At 40.9% G+C, this 18,466-nt stretch overlaps 1 pseudogene; it reads right to left on the reverse strand.

Moving 5' to 3' along the window:
* Positions 1-1,102: 1,102 nt before the first annotated feature.
* Positions 1,103-16,531, reverse strand: LOC144375730 (aldehyde dehydrogenase X, mitochondrial-like; annotated as a pseudogene).
* Between the last annotated feature and the right edge of the window lie 1,935 nt (positions 16,532-18,466).

Below are 18,466 nucleotides of genomic sequence, written 5' to 3' on the forward strand. Positions count from 1 at the left end.
GAATATATTTTGAATGCAGAACAAAAACAGGGTATTCTAATGGATTGGATTTGGGGGATAAAAAAAAGCATCAAGGTCCAAAGTTTTTGGTCTGAGTGATGGAAAAATAGAATTGTCATTATTTGAAAATTATAGGTTAGGCAGATTTGGGTGGGTAAAATCAGGAATTTTTTGGGGGGGGAGGGCGGGGACAACTGAAATACAAATTTGGAGTCAAGGAAGAGTTTAAGATTGGAGATATAAATGTGGTATTGCCCAAATATAAAGGTATTTGGAGTCATAACATTGGATGCAATTGCCAAAGAGTTAGTATACAGAGATGTGAAGAGAACCCAGGGGTGCTCCCAGGTGAAGAAGTAGAAGATGAAGAACCAGCAAAGGAGGCTGAGGAGGAACAACCAGTGGCATCGGAGGAGGGCGGTGGATTGGTAGAGCATGTTTCCAGGAGGACCATGGTCAGCGGTGCCAGGTATGTTGATAGGTCCAGTAAGATGAGAATTGAGAATTGATGGATTTTGCATCATGGAAGTTGCTGATGGCCTTTTTCAGAGATATTTTAGTGTTGTGGTAGGAGCAAAGGCCTGATTGAAGTGGATTCAATAGAGAATTAGAGGAGAGGAATTGACCAATGAGCCCAAGCCATACTTTCAAATAGTTTTCTATGATAGGAAGCAGAGAAATGTGATGGTAGCTAGAGGGAAAGGGAGGGTCAAGAAAGCGATTTCTTTTTTCTTTTTGTAGATTAGAGAACTAATAATATGATTATATGCCCGTGTGAAAGACTCAGTAGAGAAGGATTCAGTAGAGGGGAAAACTTAGTGATGTAAGAGAGAGGAGGTAGAATCACTGGACAGATGTCCTTGTGCAGTGGGGGCTGGCTTTAGATCAGAGCAGAGATGATTAATCTGTAGTCAAAGAAATGGACAGAATATTCAGGGCAGATGCCTTCAGAGCAGACGGTGTGGTTGGAGATAGGAGCTCTGGATTGCTCTCTTTTGATGGATTGCATTTCCTCAGTAAAATAGGAAGCAGCATTACAAGTAATAGTCTTGATAGGAAAGGTGTTGGGGGGTCAAGGAGAAAATAGATGATAAATAGCCCTCTAGGACTACAGGAAGAGAGAAAGGTTTAGCGTGTTCAGCTAGCTGCCCACTGTATTTATAGTATGCTTGAGATTCATGGTCATGAATTTAGAATGAAAACATTGAGCAATTTTGTGCCTTTTTCTCCAGCCAGATTCAGGTGTGTGAGGACAGGTTTGGATTTAACCTGATTTGAGGTTTGGCTAAGAGTATACTATGAAGTATGGTAGAAGAGGGCAAAGGAATTAAGATTGGGATAAACAAAGCAATTGCATTAATTGGCTGAGAAACATAAATTTGGCAAGGAAGAGAGAGAGATCGAAGGACTAGGAAAAAGTGATTGAGGCAAGGGAACTTGTATCCTTGTGGCATTAAAACATTGCTGGACTTTGGGAAGTAGGGGAAGTGAGCTAGAGAAAGAATTTGAAAGCTGAAACCTGGGATGCATAACTGAGATTGTTGGCTTTTGTTATTGGTAAACGGGAATGTGCACAATGAATCAGGTACTGAGGATCCAGGATGTCGGGTTCCAGCCGACTCCTGTCATTCAGCAGGTGTGTGTGTGTGTGTTGTGTGTGTTGCTCGATTTTCTTATCATTATAGTAACAATATAAAATACCTCAAATATGCAAAATTCACAACTCTCATTTAGAAAAATGATTGGCCGTTCTCTGCTGAGAACTACTTGAGTTTTCAATATTTGATTTTTCTGTGTGGAAATGCAGAGACAGCTGTTGGAAATGTGGTATACATATGGAAGCAAAGTTGGAGATCTGTGAAATATAAAATGAAAAGGTGAAGCAATGCGAGTGGAAAAGATTGGAGAGACTGTGTATGGTGAGAGGGAAGCAAAGATGGGGCTATTGGGAAAACTCCCATTTCCAGGGTAGGAGGAACCAGAAGAGTTAGTGATAAGGAGGGCAGAAATGTGGGGGAAGGATTATGGAAATTCAGACAGGAAGAAATGCTCCATGAAAATGAGGAGAGTAGGGAAAGCGGATATTCGAAGCAAGTTCTTAAAACTGAAGATCTAGAGCACAGGGGAGGAATGAATGTAGGCAAAAAGAAACACAGCTTCTTTGGCGACAGAAAAGAAAACAGAGATCCTGAGTCAAGACAGGGTGGGTTAGGCAAGTCAGGATGCTCATATTGATTATGCTGATAGCCAAAGTGACAGTTTACCAAGAGCTATAATAGGTCTGTGCACAGTGAGCTTACCTCCTGGTTTTGCTCACTCTCTCCCTTTCCAAACTTGTTTTTCTCCTTAATGGCTCATCCTTTCCTTACCGTTTGCTAAGTGTGGTCACATTCTAGCTCTCTGTCCCATGGAACTCTCTTTTCTCTTTACCATGATTGTCATAGCCAAGAAATCCTATCTTAGGATAGGGGTGGCTTTCCTCTTTACCCTTTTAAGCATCAAAACTCTAATTATTTTTACTTCTTTGGAGGGGTATCAGTCAAATTGGTCACCACACTTCCCTGATGAAGTGGAGAATGCTAGCTGGTGACTGTTAAATTCAATTTGGCCTAAAGCTACTTTCATATGTAGTATACTATAACCTGACTTAACTTCTAATCAAATGGCAACCTAATCAGAGAGTGGATCTTATAACCATCAAAACTTGTCTAATCACTGCAGTGAACTTTCAGCCAGTCACAGACTGCAAACTGCTCAGCATATCCAAACAAGGCAAAGAAGAAGCTGTAACCAATCAGGTTGTTTCTATGTGTCACTTCAGTTTTCTGGGTAGATCTTTGTGAACCTTTACTGGTTCTGGGTGCTGCTTGATTCATGATTACTTCTTTGTGCAAATAAATTCTACTAGGCTTAATTTGACTCAAGTTTCTCTTTTAAGACATTAGTATCAGAAGTAGGATCTAAATTAAACCTTGGGTGATCGTCAGGAGCGCTGAGTGATTGAGTGAAGGTATTTGCCAGGGTGCATGTGTCCACTGATTTCCCACAGAAACTGGGATCATGGGTGAGTTTTCTCTCATATTTGAATTCTCCAGAGTTATGTTTTAACCTGTCCAACTTTATTTTTCAGTAATTTTTGTTGAATCTGATAATTAACTGGGTTGGATCCATTTATAAGCCTCAGGTATGGACCTTTAAAAATCAGCTCTTCCAAGCTGGGCATGGAGTGAACATTTGTTATCCAAATGGCTCAGGAGGCTGAGACAGAGGATTGTGAGCCAGCAAGGCTCTAAGTGACTTAGTGAGAACTTCTCTCAAAATGAAAAACAAAAAGGACTAGGGATGTGACTCAGTGGTTAAGCACCTCTGGATTCAATCCCTGGTACCAAAACAAAACAAACAAACAAACAAAAAGAGTTCCTCCAAATCTAAGGAGTCTGGTATTTCACTTTGTAAGATACCAAGAAACTTTATGAACAAAAATTATGAACCCAGAATTCGTGTATTTTTGAAAAAATGGGCTAACCTTACTAAGGATTATTCAGAATTATAGTGGTTGCTGTGGGAATTTTTAACCTAGATAAAATTGTTCACTTGTGAAATACATTAGAAAAGAAAGGATCCAAAATACTTCAAAAGCAATGGAATAGATTCTTTAATTGGTATGTAGAGGCATCAAAAAGATTAAATGGGCCAAAGATCGTCTCTTAAAGAGGTTTCTTATAGAAGACAAGTGAAAAAAATCTTAAAAGTCTTCTTCATAAATATTAGTAAAAAAAATTAGCCATCTGAACAGGAAATATTGTTTCATTGGATGGAAAAGCAATTTTGATTTCTTTAATAAATTAGTGAAGTTGTATTATTATACCCAGAATATAGCTAAAATTTTAGAATGAAAGCTACAAGGTCTGTTTCTGTCTATATGTTTATGTATGTCTTTGCACATGGTGTATGTGGTATTTTTCCATCTTCTTATAATATTATCAAATTAAATTGTGAAAGAGCTTTATTTAATTAATTGTCTTTAAGAAGTAATTATATAAGTGAAGCATTCTTTCAGGAAAATGAGAACTAACCCAAATGCTTTTCAAGTTCATATGACTTGAGTAAACTTTGGTAAATAAGACATTATGATTTGGATCTATAGAAAGTGGAGTGGAACTAGAAGTGAAAACTCATTTAGGAGACCTTGGGTCTCCCTGCTTGCACAGGGGTGCCTAGAAAGCTGTTTCCCTAGGATTTGTTTCATCCAGGCACTCAGAAGCCACTGTAGCCAAGATCCTACGAGGCTCAGCTATTGCTTGAGCTGGCAGCAGACCTTGGCATTGTGTAGCAAAGTGTAGTGGGGTTGCAATCCCTGTGGGCAGCCCCTGAGTGAGTGATGAGTGAAATTTGAGAAGGAAACTAAAGCTACAGTGCAGATCTGAGATTAAGAGATGCCAGTGATGAGGAGTGGACAGAGCCAGCCTAAGAGAGAGGCCACGGGCTGCAACTAGTTTGGCCATTGGTGCAGGGATGCCCAAGCCCTTTGGAATTCACATCACTGCCACAAGCCTCAGGTTCCAGACATGAAGTTATGGGACCTGTTTACCCACCTGGAGTTTGGTCTTGCTTTGGTCCCCCCTCTCCACTTCCTTCCTTCCTTCCTTCCTTCCTTCCTTCCTTCCTTCTTTCCTTCCTTCCTTCTTTCCTTCCTTCCTTCTTTCTTTTCTTTTTTTGGTGTGTGTGTGTGGGAGTACCAGGGATTGAACCCAGGGGCATTTAGCCACTGAGCCACATCCTCAGCTTAAAAAAAAAAATTTAATTTTGAGACAGGATCTCACTAAGTGGCTGTAGCTGGCTTCAAACTTTCCAGCTTCCTGCCTCAGCCACCCAAGCCCACTGGGATTATAGGCGTGTGCCACTGTGCCCAGCCCATCTCTTCTCTCTATGCCCCTATCTCTCCCTTTTGGAATGAAAACATGTATTCTGTGCTGTGATATATTGGAGATATATAACTTGTTTCTGTTCTTTACAGGGGATCACAGTCAAGCGTTTGGCCTTGAGTCTCAGAGAAGACTTCAACTTGGGTTTTTGGGCAGTGTTGGAACTGTTAAGATTATGGGGACTCTTGGAGATGGACTAAAAGCACTTTGCATTGTGAGACAGGTATGAACTTTTGAGGGCCAGTGTGGAATGTTATGGTTTGGATATGAGGCGTTACCCCCCAAACTCCTGTGTTAATGAAGGAAGTGAAGTTTTTAGATTATGAGAGCTGTAACCTAATCAGTGAATTAATCCATTTGATGGAATAATAATTTGGAAGGACTAGTGTACTAGTGTACTGGGTGATAATCAAAGGCAGATGGGGCGTGGCTGGAGGACATGGGTCACTGGGGGCATGTCTTTGGGGTTTATATTTTGTCCCTGTGCCTCACTCACTCTGTTTCCTGGCTCTCATGAGGTGAGCAGCTTTCTTTCATCATACCTTTCTACCATGATATTCTGCCTTACCTGAAGCCCAGAGCAATGGAGCTGGTTGATCATAGACCAAAACTTCTGAAACCATGAGCCAAAATAAAATCTCCTCCTCCAAGTTGTTCTTGTCAGGTATTTTGGTCACAGTGATAAAAAGCTGACTAACACTTAAGAATACTGTTTACTTTATTACAACAATAATGTCCTGAGAGTTTTCAACATGAAATAAAAATATAGATGCATGACTTTTCTACCTGTGTTTACTGGTAAAATAAGCTCATGTTATCTCTGTCTTACAAAATGTGTCAGCAAGAAAAATAACAAGATAATAGCAAGCTATTTAATGTTACATCTTATAAGCAATCCAAGCATATTTTTAAAAATAAATGAGTTAAATAGATGTACAACAAAATTCTCACATAAAAGATGAACTTCCATACCAAAAAGTTTTGACATTCTTATCATGAAGAATGCTAAATTACAACACAGAGACTAACCCACATAATTATAGTTATCTTATATTAGACAAAGGTGTCAAAACATACATTAGAGAAAAGATAGCTTCTTCAACAAATGGTGCTGGGAAAACTGGAAATCCATGTGCAACAAAATAAGATTAAACCCCTATCTTTACCATGCACAAAACTCAACTCAAAGTGGATCAAGGACCTAGGAATTAAACCTGAGACACTGTGTCTATTAGAAGAAAAAGTAGGTCCAAATCTCCATCATGTTGGATTTGGCCCCAACTTACTTAATAAGACTCCTATAGTGTAAGAATTAAAACCCAGAATTAATAAATGGGATGGATTCAAACTAAAAACCTTCTTCTCAGCAAAATAAACAATCTGTGAGGTGAATAGAGAGCCTACAATTTGGGAACACATTTTTACCACACACACATCACATATAGCATTAATCTCTTGGATGTATAAAGAACTCAAAAATCCTAACACACACACACAACACACACACACACACACACACACACACACACACACAGACAAAACCCAAATAACCCTATCAATACATGGGCCAAGGAACTGAACAGATACTTCTCAGAAGAAGATATACAATCAAATCAACAAATATATGAAAAAGTGTTCAACCTCTCTAGGGATTAGAGAAATGCAAATCAAAACTACTCTGATTTCATCTCACTCCAGTCAGAATGGCAGCTAATAAGAATACAAACAACAATAAGGGTTCGTGAGGATGTGAGGAAAAAGGCACACTCATACATCCCTGGTGGGATTGCAAATTGGTGCAGCCAATATGGAAAACAGTATGGAGAATCCTTGGAAAATTGGGAACTACCATAACCAGCTATCCTACTCCTTGGTCTATATCCAAAGGACTTAAAAACAGCATACTCCAGGGACACAGCCACATCAATGTTTATAGCAGCACAATTCACAATAGCTCAACTGTGGAGCCAACCTAGATGTCTGTCAGTAGACAAATGGATAAAGAAAATGTGGTATGTATACACAATGTGCTGGTAGCAGGCCTTTCCCAGGCCCCTGAGGCCCAGCACCCAGTTCTTTGTTATGCATGTCAAAGTGGCCAGCTCACTAGGCCATGTAAGCAGGCTTGCGGTTTTCCTGCTTGTCTGCCTGAGACATATGTGTTCTACAGGAATGCCAGGAACGTCTTGACCTTTTTCTGCTCTGGTGGACTCCCTGATAAGAGAAGTTTCAGTGTCTAACAATGGCAGATGTCGTAGCCGAATTTCTCCCCTCTCCCTCCCTTTTCTGAGTAATTTTCCACTCCTGCTGCTTGGGGGATATAAGGGGAGGATGTTAATAATAAAGAGAGACTCCTGGATGAAGAACCTTGGTGTCCTGTGTATCTCTTAACCTCATGGTCCCTCGCTGGACTCGGTTCCAGTTAGCAGGACGCGGCACAATGGAATATTCTTCAACATTAAAAGAGTAGAATTTAATGCTAGGTGAAATTAGCCAATCTCAAAAAACCAAATGCTGAATGTTTTCTCTGAGGTAAGGATGCTGATTCATAATGTGGTGGTGGTCGGGTATGGGAAAATTAGATGAACTCTAGATAGGGCAAGGGGAGGGAGGTGAAGGGAGGGGGCATGGGGCAGGAAAGATGGTGGACATCATTACAATAAATACATGTATGAAAACACAAGTGGTGTGACTCTACTTTGTGTACAACCAGAGATATGAAAAATTATGTGTAATATGAATTATGATGCATTCTTCCTTCATATATAACAAATTTAAAAAAAAAAGAATCATAGGCTTGGTGGATTCCAACATGGCGGCTGGTGCAAAGAGATCAAGTCTCTGACCTCTTTAGCTGTGTGGGCACAGGGAGTCGTAAACAATCTAAATTCTGTTTGCTAAGGATCACTAGGCAATGCTGAGCTGATGTGGATCTGGGGCGATCATTCTGGACCTCTCAGAACACACACTGAGCCCGGATCTGCTGAATTCAAGCTCCCGTTCGCCTGCTTCCCACAGACAAACAGCTGTGACTCAGCACTAATCCATCCGGCTGAAAAAACTGGTCAGCCCTTCTGATCCTACGGAGGTAAATGCCTACCGAGCCTTCATAGGTAGTGGCCACAGGTTTGAAACGGGGCTTGGGAGAGACAGTAAGGGCCCACCCTTTGCATTGGTCACCCGGCAAAGGGAAACGATGAACTGTCGCCATTTGCAAGAGATACCACCATGGCAGAGAACTGACGTCACCAGACTGCGGTGGAGGAGACAACTGCATTGAAACCTGCGGCTACAGGTGTGTAATCCCCTAGCCTTCCCTCTCCACACATCGGGGAAACCTTAAGGGCCCCTCCCAGCTCTCCCGTGAGCACGATAGCCAGACCGAGGGAATCAGACGTGGCGCGGGACCTGCGGTGCGGAACTCCCAGCTACCGCTCCCACCAGTGCTGACACCTGAGGTCTCTTGCACCAGCTACTGGGGGTATTGCTACCGGAGGGCAAGTAAAATTCGCTGAGGATTCTCAGCCCCAAGCTCTACAAACTTAGGGTCTGAGGGAATGGCAGACAGGGAGAGTGTGCCCAGTCGTTCATGAAAACAGGGCTCCCGGGAGCAGCAGACCTGGCATGTAGCCAGTATTGTGGTGAGCGGCACCCGTGAGAGGGGCCTGGCTAGAGGAAAAGTGGGGAAGTGACTAGACACAAGAGGAGGCCCTAGGCACTCAGGGTTGGAGACTCGCCCAGTCTGGGAGGAGGAGCTGCTGCACAGTGATTGGTTCCCGCGAATTGACAGGAGAAACTTGGCCTGGTGGGCACAGCACCACCTATTGGAAGAGAAGTTAATCAAACTCTAAGACTGCATTTATTAGTTTTTGGGGGTTTTTTTCCCTTTTTTTTGATTTGGGATTTTTCTTTCATTTTCATTTTTCTTTCTTGTTGTTTTTTAATTTTTTTTCAATTTTTTTTCAATTTTTTTCTTCTAATTTTAATTTTAATTTTTATTATTATTTAAAAAAATTTTTTTTTGTTTTTTATTTCCTATTTTTTTCTTCTTCTTTTGTCTTTTCATTTCTTTTCAATTTTCTTATTCCCCCTTCCTTGAATTCTACCTGCTTACTCTCATTCTCTTTAGTGACTTCTTCCCTTCCCTTCTAATACCTTTCCTCCCAAGCATCAAATAAATTTATAGGAGTAAACAGAAACAGTAACTCAACAGTCAAACAGAACAAGAAGTAACATGAGCAGCTTAAAAAAGCAAGGAAGAAAAGGAGTACAAACATTGCAGGACAGCCTAAATATTCAGGAGGACCTAGAGTCATCAGAAAAAATGGTCATATAAAGAACTCAAGGAACACCTTAGACAGATGGAATGGAACCTTAAAGAGGATACGAGACAGCAAATTTAAGCAGCGAAAAAACACATTGAGAATGAATTACATAAACAGATAAAAGAAGAAGTTAAGCATCTTTATCAGGAGATAGAGATTATAAAAAATAATCAAACAATAATTCTAGAAATGAAGGAAACGATAAACCAAATTAAAAACTCAATTGAGAATATCACTAACAGAGTGGAGCAAGTAGAAACCAGAACGTCAGATAATGAAGACAAAATATATCATCTTGAAAAGAGTCTAGCCAACTCAGAAAGGCTGGTAAAAAATCACGAGAAAAACATCCAAGAGTTATGGGATAACATAAAAAACCCAAACTTACGAGTCATTGGGATAGAAGAAGATACAGAGATTCAAACCAAGGGAATGAGTAACCTGCTGAATGAAATAAATACAGAAAACTTTCCAGAAATAAAAAAGGAAACAGATATACAAATTGAAGATGCATACAGGACACCGAGCACACAAAATCACAGTAGACCAACACCAAGACACATTGTTATGAAGATATCCAATATACAGAACAAAGAGAAAATATTAAAAGCTACAAGAGAAAAGAGGCAGATTACATTCAGGGGTAAACCAATAAGGTTAACAATGGATTTTTTATCACAGATGCTGAAAGCAAGAATGTCATGGAACAATGTATTTCAAACACTGAAAGACAATGGATGCCAACCAAGAATTCTGTATCCAGAAAAATTAAGCTTCAGGTATGACAACAAAATAAAAATCTTTCATGATAAAAAAAGTTAAAAGAATTAGCAGCCAGAAAACCAGCATTGCAAAGCATTTTGAGCAAAACACTACACGAGGAAGAAATGAAAAACAATAACCAAAACCATCAGTGGGAAGTGCCTCGGTAAAGACAGAGGGCGAGGGGAATGATAATCATGGAGCAACAAACTAAATTTTTTTAAAAAAGGATAAATAATCAAACATGGCTGGAAGTACAAACAATATATCAATAGTAACTCTAAATGTTAATGGCTTAAACTCTCCAATAAAGCAACATAGGCTGGTATCATGGATTAAAAAAACAAAACCAACAATATGCTGCCTCCAGGAGACACATCTGATTGGAAAAGACATACACAGGCTGAAGGTGAAAGGATGGGAAAAAATATACCATGCACATGGTCCTCGTAAGCAAGCAGGGGTGGCCATCCTCATATCGAATAAAATCGACTTCAAGATTAAGTTAATCAAAAGGGATAAGGAAGGACATTATATACTGTTAAAAGGAACCATTCACCAACAAGACATAACAATTATCAATATTTATGCACCAAATAATGGTGCTGCGACATTCATAAAACAAATTCTCCTCAAGTTCAAGAATCAAATAGACCACAACACAATAATTATGGGTGACTTCAACACACCTCTCTCACCATTGGACAGATCCTCCAAACAAAAGTTGAATAAAGAAACTATAGAACTCAATACCACAATCAATAACCTAGACTTAACTGACATATATAGAATATATCAACCATCATCAAATGGATATACTTTTTTCTCAGCAGCACATGGATCCTTCTCAAAAATAGACCATATATTATGCCATAGGGCAACCCCCAGTAAATATAAAGGGGTGGAGATAATACTATGCATTTTATCTGATCATAATGGAATGAAACTGGAAATCAATGATAAAAGAAGGAAGGAAAAATCCTACATCACATGGAAAATGAGCAATATGTTACTGAATCATCAATGGGTTACAGAATACATAAAGGAGGAGATAAAAAAATTCTTAGAGATAAATGAAAATACAGACACAACATATCGGAATCTATGGGACACAATGAAAGCAGTTTTAAGAGGGAAATTCATCGCCTGGAGGTCATTCCTCAAAAAAAGAAAAAACCAACAAATAAATGAGCTCACACTTCATCTCAAAGCCCTAGAAAAGGAAGAGCAAAACAACAGCAAATGTATCAGAAGGCAAGAAATAATTAAAATCAGAGCGGAAATCAATAAAACTGAAACAAAAGAAACTATTGAAAAAATTAACAAAACTAAAAGTTGGTTCTTTGAAAAAATAAATAAGATCAACAGACCTTTAGCCATGCTAATGAAGAGAAGAAGATAGAGAACTCAAATTACTAACATACGGGATGAAAAAGGCAATATCACAACAGATGCTACAGAAATACAGAAGACAATGAGAAATTATTTTGAAAACCTATATTCCAATAAAATAGAAGATAGTGAAGAGACTGATAAATTTCTTAAGTCATATGATTTGCCCAGACTGAGTCAGGAGGATACACACAATTTGAACAGACCAATATTAATGCATGAAATTGAAGAAGCACTCAAAAGACTTCCAACCAAGAAAAGCCCAGGACCGGATGTATATACAGCGGAGTTTTACAAAACCTTTAAAGAAGAATTAATACCAATACTTTTCAAGTTATTTCAGGAAATAGAAAAAGAGGGAGCTCTTCCAAATTCATTCTATGAGGCCAACATCACCCTGATTCCGAAACCAGACAAAGACACCTCAAAGAAAGAAAACTACAGACCAATATCTCTAATGAACCTAGATGCAAAAATCCTCAATAAAATTCTGGCGAATCGGATTAAAAAACATATCAAAAAAATTGTGCACCATGATCAAGTAGGATTTATTCCTGGGATGCAAGGCTGGTTCAATATACGGAAATCAATAAATGTTATTCACCACATCAATAGACTTAAAGAACCATATGATCATCTCGATAGATGCAGAAAAAGCATTTGACAATGTACAGCATCCCTTTATGTTCAAAACTCTAGGAAAACTAGGGATAACAGAAACATACCTCAACATTGTAAAAGCAATCTATGCTAAGCCTCAGGCTAGCATCATTCTGAATGGAGAAAAATTGAAGGCATTCCCTCTAAAATCTGGAACAAGACATGGATGCCCTCTCTCACCACTTCTGTTCAATATAGTTCTCGAAACACTGGCCAGAGCAATTAGACAGACGAAAGAAATTAAAGGCATAAAAATAGGAAAAGAAGAACTTAAATTATCACTATTTGCATAAGACATGATTCCATACCTAGAAGACCCAAAAGGGTCTACAAAGAAACTACTAGAACTAATAAATGAATTCAGCAAAGTGGCAGGATATAAAATCAACACGCATAAATCAAAGGCATTTCTGTATATCAGCGACAAAACTTCTGAAACGGAAATGAGGAAAAACACTTGATTCACAATATCCTCAAGAAAAATAAAACACTTGGGAATCAACCTAACAAAAAAGGTGAAAGATTTATATAATGAAAACTACAGAACTCTAAAGAGAGAAGTAGAAGAAGATCTTAGAAGATGGAAAAATATACCATGTTCATGGATAGGCAGAACTAACATTATCAAAATGGCGATATTACCAAAAGTTCTCTATAGGTTTAATGCAATGCCAATCAAAATCCCAACGGCATTTCTTGTAGAAATAGATAAAGCAATCATGAAATTCATATGGAAAAATAAAAGACCCAGAATAGCAAAAGCAATTCTAAGCAGGAAGTGTGAATCAGGCGGCATAGTGATACCAGATTTCAAACTATATTATAGAGCAATAGTGACAAAAACAGCATGGTACTGGTACCAAAACAGGCGGGTGGACCAATGGTATAGAATAGAGGACACAGAGACTAATCCACAAAGATACAACTATCTTATATTTGATAAAGGGGATAAAAGCATGCAATGGAGGAAGGATAGCATCTTCAACAAATGGTGGTTCCATTCCCAGCTTACCCAGGAATCTCCATACTGCTTTCCAAATTGGCCGCACCAATTTGCAGTCCTTGGCCTTCTCCACTGTTCTCTCAAGAAACTCATCATAGATGGATTCTTTAACAAAGGCCCAGGAACCAGCGCAGCAGCACTGGCCTGTGTTGGAGAAGAGGGCTTCATGATATTGGTCCACAGCATGAGCCATGGCAGCATCAGCCAACAAATGCTGGGGTTTTTCCCACCCAGCTCTAGGATGACTGTCTTGAGGTTGGAATTGCCAGCAGCCTTCCTGATCAGGTGACCCACCTTCATGGAGCCAGTGAAGGTGTCTTTGTCAATATCCATAGGCTGGGCAATGGCCGCTCCTGCTGTTAGGTCATAGCCCACCTCCTTCATGGGGGAGGCCAAGTACAGGGCAGAAAGGGGGTCTGCTCTGAAACCTTCATAACCACATTGTTGCCTGTGGCAAGTGCCAAGGTGAGCTTCCAGCCCTGCATGACCAAGGCAAAGTTCCATGGTACAATCTGGCCACAGACACCCACAAGCTTATGCTGCATGAAGCAGAGATGCTCACCATCCATGGGGATGATCTTGCCATGCCACTTGTCAGCCCAGCCAGCAAAGCAGCAGTCACCTTGATGACCTCATTCAGGTACAAGGCATAAGACTCTTGGAAATGTTTCCCATTGTCCAAGGTCTCCAGTCAGGCCAAGTGGACACAACCCCTCTCTACTAGGTAAGCCAGCCTGGCTCACAGGCACCCATCCAGCACCCCAGGGACCCCAGACGAAAAGCCTCATGGGCTTCTTTCACCGCCCTGTCCACAGCAGCCACATGAACAATGACCTCATCTGTGGTAGGGTTGACCGTGGAAGGTCTTCTTGCTGACTGTGTCTTGCCACTTGTTGTGGCTGCAGTGGATGTCTGGGATCAAGATTGAGCTTGAGAGGGCTGCTGCTAAGGAGTACGAGGCAATCCTGCCCTGGAGGCAAAGCACGCTGGGGTACCAGGAAGTGCAGCATGCTGATCACTCTGCAACAAGCCTGGGATCCAGTTCAGAATCAAGTCCAGGTTCAGATGAGATCTCTCCCAGGTCTGGTACTCAGCCCCTCCACACAGCAGACCCAGCCTCAATTACCACCTTTAATGCATATTTTCTGGTTATTCAGAAACTTTCCCATGCAGGAATGCTGATGCTATAATAGTAGCTAAAAAGTTGTTAGAAAATGTTTTCCTTATAGTGTATTTCTGGAAAATCTCCAGTGATAGATGTACTCATTTCATTGGCCACGTCATAAAAGAGTTAAGTATTATAAACACAATGGTATGAAGCAAAGCTAATCAAATAGATTGGATCCTCTTGGTCAGGGTATCACCAATTGATGACAATCAGATCTACTCTCACTGCAAAACATAGATTAACCCCTTATAAAATGGTTATTGGGAAGTTTATCACTTAATAATAGAACCTGTATGTGTCTTCCAATTCTTACAAACTCTTTTTTTTAAGAGAGAGAGATAGAATATTTTTATTTTTAATGTTTATTGTTTAGTTTTTGGTGGACACAACAACTTTGTTTGTATGTGGTGCTGAGGATCGAACCCAGGCCACACACATGCCAGGCGAGCGCGCTACCGCTTGAGCCACATCCCCAGCCCTCTTACAAACTCTTGAATGACTCAAGAGTGTAAGGCTTTAATGAATTATGCCAAAGTGGGTTTTCACTAGGTTATGAAAGCCGTTTGTGACCCACCAATTGATGACCTGTCATGATCAAGAACCCAGATATTGGAATTTTGGTGATTTTTTAAAAAAACAATGCCAGAGAAAGTCTTCCTTTGAACTCCATTGGAAGGGAGAATACCAAGTTTTTCTTTTCTTTTTTTTTTTTTCAAATTACATGCTGTTTAATGGTGAATTTGTGGTACATGAATTATATATCAATGAAGATTTTATTTCAATAAAAATAACAAAAAAAAAACAAAAAAAAAAAAAGGAGGAGAAAGTAGAGACCCAACAGCTTTCTTTCTGAGAGTTGGCCCCCAAGTGGCATATTCCAATTTCATTCACATCTCATTGATCACAATGTAGACACATGGGAAAGTCTACCAGTAAGGAGGATGTGAAAGGGAGTGTCTCATTGTGTGGCTCTTTGCCAAGAAAAAATGCAAGGTTTCTATGACTAAAGTGAAGGAGACAGTTTGCAGTCTCTAGCACAAATAATGGTATGCAATATGAAAACATTTTTAGACCAGGGGCCAAGATAACTGAGATTATGTCTTAGATCATTTCAAAGTAGACATGTGACCTTGAAACCATTGTACTTCAGAGGTCTCAGCTTTCTATAGTTCTCATTGTCCTATCTCCTCACTGTGTAGGGCACTCTGTTGTCACATACATAACAATAATTAACACAGATTGGGCCCTTGCTATGTGGGTGAAACTTATCTTATTTTACATGAATTATCTCATTAAATACTCTCAACTCCTCTGTGGAGTAGACACTATTATTAACTTTGATTTCTTTTTTTTTCTTTTTTTTTTTTTAAGGAAAAGACTCTATTTTTTATTGGCTTCATTTTAAATTTTAAAATCAGGTAACACTTTATTCCATAAAACAGAATCAGTTTTCCTATGAGCCAAGAAGTCATCAAAAATAATTCAATGAGTTAACATCAGAGTATTTATTTTGCTTACACAAAATAAGGACAAGGAATCTTCACTATTTCACCAGTTGAGAATGGCTGTTCTCCCTCCAATCCAGATTTCTCTTGGAGGACCAGATGTGTCAGCTTGGTTTGATTGACTTCATGTTGATTCCCCCTCTACACACCGGGAATATTGTCTCTGTTGAAAAACTGGCTTCACAAAGAAGATGGCAGCAGGAAAACTTCAGAATCTAAAGCTTAAAAATAAGTCTTGGGCAATGTGAGGTTATTTTCTGTCTCTGGGAGGGATCTGGTGTTTGAGGCCTGGGAACAGAGGCAAAGTCCCCAGCCGCTCATCCAGGAGATGTCACTCTCAGTAGCTTCTGGTGTCCTGACCTGTGCTCGCCCAGGATGATGGTGGGTAAGGAGCAGCAGGTCACAGGGGCCCCCTGACCCTCTGGGAGACAGCGCTCTCCCTGGGCAGACCCTGGGGCTGAGAGTCAGTGGCCAGGGGAGAAACATGTCAACGACTATCTCCGCTTGTGGTCCCTGAAGTCGTGGGGCAGGGATGCAGGAGGCAGCCAGTGTCACAAGATGTCCCTGTCCCCAGCCAGGCCGGGTACCTGGCTAAGTGAGGAGAAAGGTGCCTCCTCAGAGCCTGGTCTCCGCGGCTGGTCTCACTTCCTCCCCGGCACCGCCTGGAAAGGGAGGAACTGACACCCAGGGGAAGGCCGGGAAGTGAGGCCACTGTCACATTCAAATTCAGGGTGCAACAGTTCAGTCTGCCCCCCAACAGGCCCCATACTCAGCTCCTCTTCATGTGCCATGTCCCTTCTGAGAGTCACACCCTGCCCTTTATAGGCACAAGGACCCAGAAGTTCCAGGGATACACCCATGTTTAGGCCCTCGGATCAGGAAGTTCCTCTGTGTCCATGTTTAGGCCCCCAGATCCGGAAGTTCCAAAGGTGCACATCCATGTTTAGGCCCTAGGATCCGGAAGTTTCTCAGATGTCCATGTTTAGGCCCCCAGATCCAGAAGTTCCTTAGTTGCACATCCATGTTGAGACTCTAGGATCGGGAAGTTCCTCAGGTGTTCATGTTTAGGGCCCTGGATCAGGAAGTTCCTCAGGTGCATGACCATCTTTGGGCCCTCAGATCTGGAAGTGCCTCTGGCGTCCATGTTTAGGCTGCAGCATCCAGAAGTTCCTCAGGCGCATGTCCATGTTTAAACCCCTGGATCCAGAAGTGCTTCAGGCATCCATGTTTAGGCCCCTGGATCTGGAAGTTCCTCAGGCATCCATGATTAGGCTCTAGGATCTGGAAGTTCCTCAGACGCACGCCCATGTTTAAGCCCCAGGATCTGGAAGTTCGTCAGGTGCACGTCCATCTTTAAGCCCCCGGATCTGGAAGTTCTCAGTCCTCCATGTTTAGACTGTAGCATCCAGAAGTTCCTCAGGTTCACATGCATGTTTAGGTCCCTGGATCCAGAAGTTCCTTTGGTGCACGTCCATGTTGAGACTCTAGGATCTGGAAGATCCTCAGGTGTCCATGTTTAGGCCCCCGGGTCTGGAAGTTCCTCAGGTGCACATCCATGTTTAGGCTCTAGGATTATTAACTTTGATCTCTTTTGAATAACTTGTTGCTGCTGTGCATGCTTTGCTCTTAATTCAGACACCTCCTTCCAAAGGGACTCATTCCCACTTTTTAATTCTGAAAGTCTGGACTCAATTGTTTCCTGTTTTACTTGAACCTTCTGAGCACTACTTATAATTTTTGTTAAATCTTCCTGGCGCATTTTATTTTCTTCTGGTTTTGAAGATGAAACCTTCCTTTTAATGTTCTCCAACAAGTCATCCTGGCCTTGTTTGAAGTAAGGATGCTGAAATTCAACAGGACCATCTCTTTCTTGCTTTACTATTCCAGAGTCAGTATGTACTACTTTACGGAAACCATACATATTTAGTTGCCTTACAAAGCTTGCCATGTTATTGTGCTTGAAGTATTTTGGAAGAATTTCTTTTGCAAATCTTTGTTCATCCAAGACCAGAAAACTTTGGCCATTCCCCTGAAGCAGTCCGTTGTTAGGGTCTCCCTGTCCGGCGATGCGCTGTTCCCAACCAATGCATCAAATGTAAGGGTCTGGCGGAATGTCGGAGAAAGAGACCACACAAGAGACTGGCTCCATGCAATTGGCAAAAGGGGATTTATTGGGGATCCATTCCAGGGTGCTGGGGCCCCGTGCTCACTCAAGAAGGGAGAGCAGCCAGGAGCCCCAAGCAGAGGTTCAAACAGAGCTTAAGTACACTTTTTGGGGAGGGCTCCAAGTTTTTCTTTGTAGCAAAATTTCAGGATTTTGACTCTTTGATATACATCTCAACTCAGAAGGGTTCTTCCAAGTTCCTGAAACTATATACCTGTTGGAAATCTTAAAGTAAAACTGACCAGGAAGTTTTTCCCCAGAAGCAGATAACATCCTAGAACCAGAATCTTTTTCTAAGTTTGTGGATCAAAATCTCTCTATCATCCTGAAAGTCTTATCCCCCCTCGCATTGCTCCCCTATTTCCTGCTGTCCTAATACCTTCCCTTTCTTTGCAGGAAAATCTGTGTATGGCTTTAGCAAAGATCCATGCTCTAGAAAGAAACCAGAGCAATTGTTGGATTTACGGGCTAATACTCCAAAATACAAAAATATTCCACTAATGCCAGTGCCTCTCTATGTTCCCAGTGAGTTGCTCTAAGACTCCAAAAGAATGGCTATCTT

This window comes from Ictidomys tridecemlineatus, chromosome 3, assembly GCF_052094955.1.
Source record: "Ictidomys tridecemlineatus isolate mIctTri1 chromosome 3, mIctTri1.hap1, whole genome shotgun sequence".
NCBI classification, from domain to species: Eukaryota; Metazoa; Chordata; class Mammalia; order Rodentia; family Sciuridae; genus Ictidomys; species Ictidomys tridecemlineatus.